Source organism: Dendronephthya gigantea, unplaced genomic scaffold, assembly GCF_004324835.1.
Source record: "Dendronephthya gigantea isolate DGI-Jeju-01 unplaced genomic scaffold, DenGig_1.0 000011F, whole genome shotgun sequence".
NCBI classification, from domain to species: domain Eukaryota; kingdom Metazoa; phylum Cnidaria; class Anthozoa; order Malacalcyonacea; family Nephtheidae; genus Dendronephthya; species Dendronephthya gigantea.
The window spans coordinates 252,490-260,876 of record NW_021163021.1 but is presented as its reverse complement, the minus strand read 5'-3'; the positions used below and the strand labels follow the sequence as shown (position 1 = coordinate 260,876).

Genomic DNA, 8,387 nt, shown 5'->3' with positions numbered 1-8,387 from the left:
ATTTTTGGCGGGGATTGGACACCATATTTTATCCTTTTTTAATGAAATACAAAAAATATAGACCGAAAGCAGAAAATATTTTCATAAAAATCGGGAGGGTGGTGGACAGAGTTTTTGACTTTGTATCGCGGTATGTCAGTGGTAACAAAGACAACATTTGTCTGATGTCAGTAATATTTATTCGAACATTACTATAAATACATAATAAATCGATATCATATACTTTTAATAATGCATGCACAATACAAGAGGAAAAATATAAAATTACGCATATAAACTTAATATAAATATAAACTAGAGAAAACTACTTTATCTAATATTAGAGTTCCATTCCAACAACGAGATATCTGTAGTTGAAGGAATGTTTAAAGTTCTCCAGGAACGACTACTACGAACACACACAACCCTAGCGCGAAGAAGAACGAAAGCTATCTTCTTACCTAACCAGTTGAGAACGATGGAGGAACTAAAGTTCTTTTTCTCAGCCAGTTTGCCTGCTAGGAACGAGAAGAAGTGAGAAGTCTCCCTTCCACATCCACCATAGGCACTAAAAACAACAGGGGTGAAGGAGCCATGTTCAACTTCAACAATTCTTTGATTATAATGAGGTTTCTTCTCACGTTCGTTGGCGTTAAACAAGCTGGTAAGAGTCTGGCGTTGATGTGTCGAAGCATAAGGATTAAACACCCTGGCATCAAAAAATGCTTTTTCACATCTCTGCCAGAAACCTTTTGCAGCTATGTCCTCCACTCTAGCATCGTCAGCAGAATTAGCACTGGATTGAATTACTTCGCCAGTTAAAGGAGCAAGAGCAGGTTCAGTAGAAACGTCATAGGCCACGTCGTCTATGGCAGAAGCAAGAAGGTCACAGATTTTGTCATGTCGATGATATTTAAGGTTCACATATGTTTGTGTGAAAAGGTTGTATGCAAAGAGATCCAAAGCCCTCTAAAAGTAGCCCAGCATTAGTTTTAGCAAAATACATTGTAATGTCTAACTGAAACTATTGATTTTCAATATATCTATTGACAAGCTTTGTTGTACAAAATATATATTGTACACTATATACAAGGATAATAAGATATACCAACAGAATTGCTATACTTGGATAGTTGAACTATCTATCAGTAGGTGCTGTTTAATTTATTCAAAAGGTATCAGATATTTAAGGTTGACATATGTTTGTGTGAAAAGGTTGTATGCAAAGAGATCTAAAGCCCTCTAAAAGTCGCCCAACATTAGTTTAAGGAAAATACATTGTAATGTCTAACTGAAACTATTGATTTGCAATATATCTATTGACAAGCTTTGTTGTACAAAATATATATTGTACACTATATACAAGGATAATAAGATATACCAACAGAATTGCTATATTTGGATAGTTGAACTATCTATCAGTAGGTGCTGTTTAATTTATTCAAAAGATATCAGATATTTGAGGTTGACATATGTTTGTGTGAAAAGGTTGTATGCAGAGAGATCTAAAGCCCTTTAAAAGTACCCTAGCATTAAATGCTTAAGGAAAATAATTTTAATGTCTAACTGAAACTATTGATTTGCAATATATCTATTGACAAGCTTTGTTGTACAAAATATTTATTGTACACTATATACAAGGATAATAAGATATACCAACAGAATTGCTATATTTGGATAGTTGAACTATCTATCAGAAGGTGCTGTTTAACTTATTCAAGACGTATCAAATATTTAAGATTACATATGTTTGTGTGAAAAGGTTGTATGCAAAGAGATCTAAAGCCCTCTAAAAGTAGCCCAGCATTAGTTTAAGCAAAATATATTGTAATGTCTAACTGAAACTATTGATTTGCAATATATCTATTGACAAGCTCTGTTATACAAAATATATATTGTACACTATATACAGGGATAATAAGGTATATCAACAGAATTGCTATATTTGGATACTTGAACTATCTATCAGTAGGTGCTGTTTAATCTATTCAAAAGGTATCAGATATTTAAGGTTCACATATGTTTGTGTGAAAAGGTTGTATGAAAAGAGATCTAAAGCCCTCTAAAAGTAGCCCAGCATTAGTTTAAGGAAAATACATTGTAATGTCTAACCGAAACTATTGATTTTTAATATATCTACCCTATTCCCCCGCATATAAGCGCAGCGCCTATAAGCGGATCTTATGCGATTTTGGGGAAAATTCGAAGTAAAAATTGACGGGTTATAGGCGCATGCGCCTATAAAAATTCACTTATAAGCGCACCCGATTTTTTTTCTAAACCTATGCGCACGGGGTCTAGGTACGAAAATTGGCGATTGATAGCGAAAAACAACGTTAGTATAAACGGTAAATGCAAATTTAATATTTTAAAAAATGTTGTTCCAATTTATCAATGCATAAACGGTAACAAGTGCAAATTTAACATTTCTAAGCAAAAAAAAAGTTAGGTTATTCGTTAAAACAAAATATCAATGTCTTCTTCATCTTCAAAATCTTCCTCATCCGTCTCTATTCCGTCTGGTTCTTCTCCTGTGTCTAGTTCATCACCTTGCTCTTCAGCAGCATCTTCGTCCTCGTCAACAATTTCCTCAGCTTCAGCCATTCGCATTTCTTCCAGAAATGCGTTCATTTCATTCCAGCCAATATATCCACATTGACGGAAACCTCGTAGGATCAGGTCTTCTGTTGCCACCTTTCTCCATACATCAAAGACCCACTCTGCAACCATAGTGTAGGACGCTCTGCGACGATTTCCAGCATCTGTATATTCGCACTCGCCCGAATCTATCCAATCTTGCCATTTTTCCTTTAATCCATCTTTGAAAGGTTTGTTGATATGACTGTCTAGAAACTGCAAAAGTGGTGTCATTCCCGTGTCAATGTACTTGTAATCAGTATTGCACGCAGTTAATGCCTCGGGAATACCTCCGTTTAGATGACAGGTTGCAGAATCCATCAATAACAGCGACTGTCCGGTATTAAAAAATCCTCCTGGTCTTCTTTTCCAAATTTTTGGGATGAACGTATTAACCATGAAAGTTTGCTTCATTGTCCCCCCTTTTGATCCAAGCACAGCCATTCCTGGAGGAAATTTCCCTTTTGGAGCCTTTTTTAGATTCTTAAATATCAACATCGGTGGTAATCGAACTGCATTGAACTCATTACCAACTCTCTTAACACCAGCAGTTAATGCAACGGTAAAGCGTAGTTTCTCGTTGCCAGTTGTTTTCATTTTAACCGTCTTAACGCCTTTAAAGTCAAACGACGAGGAACGAGGAACGTCAAAGTAACATGGGGTCTCGTCCATGTTCATAATAACGTCATAATCTTTGAGACTTTTCATATCATCAAGAAATTCATCACAAAGTTCCGGTGCATTTTGTGGAATCTTCTGACCAACGCTTGTTGCTCGACGAAAGGTGATGTTGTTTCGATTCAAAAATCGTGCCAACCACCCTTTTGATGCTTTGAAAGTGATGCCTGAGTCGGGATACAATTCATGAAAGGCAGCAATGGCTTTGCGTCGAATCATGTTTCCCGTTACAACAAGTCGCTCTTCTCGTTTTTGTTTTATAAAGTCCACCAGAGCTACGTCTAATAATGGATACGGTGAAACACCTTGCCGAATACGTTTTGCTGTACGTGTGTTTATGTTATGGTTCAGTGCAGCACGATTCAAAACATCTTCTTGCTTGGTCCATCTCTGAATGTTTTTGCGATGAATGTTGAATTCTGCTGCTGTTTGGGCTATGTTGTGGTTATTTTCTTCCAGCCTTTTTAACACAGTTTTTTTGAAATACAAAGAATAATTCTTTCGCGTTTTACTAGTATACATGACTGCATGAACTATAAAGTGTGACAATTTGCTTCGAATGTTTTGCTTTTGAAATATTACTTTCCATGCTAGACAAAGTAACGGCGTCGGCGAGTCTTGCGGAAGTTACGCCTAATTATTAACCTTTCTCACGCAGCCATTTTTGGGGTACTTTTACGAAAAAACCAGGTGCGTAAAACCACGTTACGGGGAATTTTTATAATTTTTGGGACATATGATGGTAAATTTACTCTACAAATGGTTAGTTTATTCTGAAAATTGCTTTTCTTATTTTTAGAATTGTTTACATTCATTTACAAAAAATGAAAGTACCCCAAAATGGCGGCGTGAGAAAGGTTAATTATAGCGCAAAATACCGGTAATTGTAAAATTATGAAGTTGTCGTTTGTGTCAAAAGAAACCATATGGACGGAAGAAGGAGAAATAGTGCAAATAAGCTTACGATAAAACGCGCCTTGTTGGCGGCCCGTGATTGTAGACCCAACGAGTGCGAGCTTTCCTGTCAGGGATTGAGGGTAAAGTTCGCGAAACAGGGTCTCGATATCAGTCTCGACACGGAATGGCACGGACAATTGACACTCGACCATATGTATTCTGTTTTGAAAGTTATATAACAGGTCATCACATATACAAAGAAATCTGGAGCCCAAGACTGAATGAATTGCTCGTCTGTGAACGAGAACCTGAAAATACTGTTGACAGAAATGCAGTGAAGGTTTTAAAAGGTGATGATGTTGTAGGCCACATTCCAAAACAGCTTGCAAAAACGTGCAACTTTATCCTTTTGGCTGGAGGAAAAGTCTGTGCAACAGTAACCGGACATCGCCAAAATAAAAGAAATAATGGTCTTGAAATTCCATGCCTTTATCGAATAAAAGCCCCACGATCAAGAGCAATTCAAGCTGAGGCCGTAATCAAAGAATATCAAAGACGCATAAACAAAAAACAGTGAAATGTTAACACTAAATACAAGTATATAATGAAAATTAAAAACATTCTCTTCGTGCGTGCAATTAACTTGCAAATTTGACGGTATATAGGCGCATGCGCCTATAATCGGATATAAGCGCATGCGCCTATATCTGCAGGGCGCCTATATGCGGGGGAATAGGGTATTGACAAACTTTGTAGATAATAAGATATACCAACAGAATTGCTACATTTGGATAGTTGAACTATCTATCAGTAGGTGCTGTTTAATTTATTCAAAAGGTATCAGATATTTAAGGTTGACATATGTTTGTGTGAAAAGGTTGTATGCAAAGAGATCTAAAGCCCTCTTAAAGTAGCCCAGCATTAGTTTAAGGAAAATACATTGTAATGTCTAACTGAAACTATTGATTTTCAATATATCTATTGACAAGCTTTGTTGTAGACAATATATATTGTACACTATATACAAGGATAATAAGATATACCAACAGAATTGCTACATTTGGATAGTTGAACTATCTATCAGTAGGTGCTGTTTAATTTATTCAAAAGGTATCAGATATTTAAGGTTGACATATGTTTGTGTGAAAAGGTTGTATGCAGAGAGATCTAAAGCCCTTTAAAAGTACCCTAGCATTAAATGCTTAAGGAAAATAATTGTAATGTCTAACTGAAACTATTGATTTGCAATATATCTATTGACAAGCTTTGTTGTACAAAATATATATTGTACACTATATACAAGGATAATAAGATATACCAACAGAATTGTGATATTTCGATACTTGAACTATTTATCAGTAGGTGCTGTTTAATTTATTCAAAAGGTATCAGATATTTAAGGTTGACATATGTTTGTGTGAAAAGGTTGTATGCAAAGAGATCTAAAGCCCTCTAAAAGTAGCCCAGCATTAGTTTAAAAAAAATATATTGTAATGTCTAACTGAAACTATTGATTTTCAATATATCTATTGACAAGCTTTGCGGATAATAAGATATACCAACAGAATTGCTGCATTTGGATAGTTGAACTATCTATCAGTAGGTGCTGTTTAATTTATTCAAAAGGTATCAGATATTTAAGGTTGACATATGTTTTTGTGAAAAGGTTGTATGCAAAGAGATCTAAAGCCCTCTAAAAGTAGCCCAGCATTAGCCTCCTCCGCAGGCATCACCTTTAAATTGGCAGGCGGCCAAAAAATATTTTAGCGGTGATGCCTGCCAAAACCGGAAGCTAATGGACCAGCTGTGTAACTGTGTGGACCGGCTATGTTACCCCTACTCCCACGGGATTCATAAAAACAGTAAAGATGGCGGAAAAGCCGAAGGAGCGTCAATCGAAAATACCTAGGTATGTCAGAACAACACCACCAGTTTTAAGCGCGGGTTATTTAAACGTATTAAAAGAAATCAAAACAAAGCGCGTAGAGATAGAGGTCAAGGAGCGAAAAATCGAGAATCTTAAGGATTCCTTGCGGGATTCGAATATTGGAGAAGACCCAAAAGAACATGATACATCGGGGCTGTCAACAACGTGTTCAAACCGATCCGCACAAGCAGGGCAAAGAGATAATAATGCTTCACCAGCGAATTCGTTGGAAGTCAAGTGAGAAGTACGATCTGTACTCCTGGAGGTACCAAGCGAAAAGGTATTTTATAGTAAAATCATACTATATTTTATAACAAAATATACAGTTGTATTTCATAATTATGAACTCCATCGTAATTATCGCTAATAAATGAAAGCAATCACCACACAAAGATTGCTTTCATTTATTAAAAACCAGAGTAGCGATAATTACGATGGATTATATACCTGGTTCCGTGAACTTAAAAATCGTGTCACGTAATATAAACATCTAAATTTTTAATTTTATAGTGAGACTGGCTTATTTAAAGTATCAACCCTCAAAGACAGTTTGGACAAAATACTAGTAAAAGAAACGGGTCAGGAGGTTTTAGTTGACGATCTTTTGCATAGTTTGCGCCTTCATTATCATCCTGCAAAAACAACAAAGCGTTCACAACTCCTGAAAGAGATAAGCAAGATACTGGGCACCACAGTCGAATTTGGGAAAGGAAGGAAATTGTAAGATATACATAGACTCATTTTGTTTTTAATACTTCCTGTTTTTTATAAAGAATAAGTAATTATATCGTAATTTTTATTCGTGGTCTTAAGCATTGACAAAGAAACATAAAAATGCAAAAGTCCTGCTATGTTAACCCTATCTATCCTTTAAGCTAAATGTATGTTTACTATTTACTGCTCCTTCTAAAATTCTGTGTGGCATTTATGTAGGTAAAAAATAATCAACCTTGCAAAACATGTAAAAAATAAGCCCCCCCCTCTCTCTGTTAACCCTCCTCTTATTAGATCCTCTCAATTATTATTGTCTTTATTATATAGGCATTGTATAAAAACTACAGGCTAGTGAATGGGCCAACTGGACCAACAAAGCCCATCTGTAAGCTCTCCACCATGTCAGAATCAAGAAAAGGTCTGTTTGTTTTTCAAGGTTTTCAAAGATAAAGTAGATACTAATAAACTTACATTTGCTCATGTGACATGTATTGAATGAAGGTCATGGTCTATAACGAATGAGTCCATGTGCAGTTATTATGTTGAAAGATGTCATGCAGATTTACATTTGGCTACATATTCATAATTTTGAACAGATTTACTAACAATTAAATATCTTTTTAGACTCTTTGTACAATCAGAACATGTGAGAACAAGATTATTCACAACAACAGATGGTGAGTGGTAAAAAGTTGTTTTAATTTAATTACTATAAGATATCAAACTTTTCAATTAATGGTAGTAAATTAACATAAACACTAATGATTAAAATAAATACATTTATTTAGGTTCATGTAATTACATAAATATAAATTATTGCCATTACTTTAATAGAACCAGAAGCATCATATTCTGAACAATATTTGCCAAGCATGTTGGGAGCATTAAATATTCAAGAAGAGACAGGTAAATGTTTGATGTGGTTATGCAACTTATATTTTGGTTGTCTGACATGTATTGTAATTGTGAAGATACATGTTAATATTGTAGTAATACCGGTATACACTGAGTTTTTTTGTATATTTAAAATAGTTTGGATCCAGACGTATAGATAAGCTAGAAATAAATATTATTCTTATTATTATTATACCAGATGTTTTGCGCAGATGTCTGCTATTACAAATTTTACTGCTATTTTAATATTTTTCTTCATAGAATTACCATCTAACCAGGCAATGTTAAAAGAGCAGTTTCTCAAGCTCCAAGATAACAAATACAAAACATTTTGTAGCCACATTAAATGAGAGAATAGAGCACTTGGATGCTGACAAATCAGAATTGCAAGAACGTCTTTATTCCTTGGAAATCTATGTTTTCCACATATAAAGAAAAAGTTACATCAATTGTAAAGGAGCAGGATAATGTAATTACACTGTATAAAGATTTATTAGAACAGGGAAATCTGATTGGTGGCATGTTGTCCATATCAGAGAGACAGTGTATTCAGTCAGAGATTAAGACAGTAAAGCATATTTTTGATTTGGGGATAAGGGGTAAAGAGAAGGCAAAAGACCTAATACAATTTCTTGATCCTTCCCTTTTTCAAAATTTGCTT

At 35.0% G+C, this 8,387-nt stretch overlaps 1 long non-coding RNA gene across 1 annotated transcript; it reads left to right on the top strand.

Moving 5' to 3' along the window:
* The first annotated feature begins 7,464 nt into the window (after window positions 1–7,464).
* LOC114518557 lies at window positions 7,465–8,007 on the top strand. Its single transcript, XR_003686506.1, has 3 exons — window positions 7,465–7,509; window positions 7,667–7,738; window positions 7,988–8,007. It is a non-coding gene; the product is annotated as an uncharacterized LOC114518557 (long non-coding RNA).
* The last annotated feature ends 380 nt before the right edge of the window (window positions 8,008–8,387 follow it).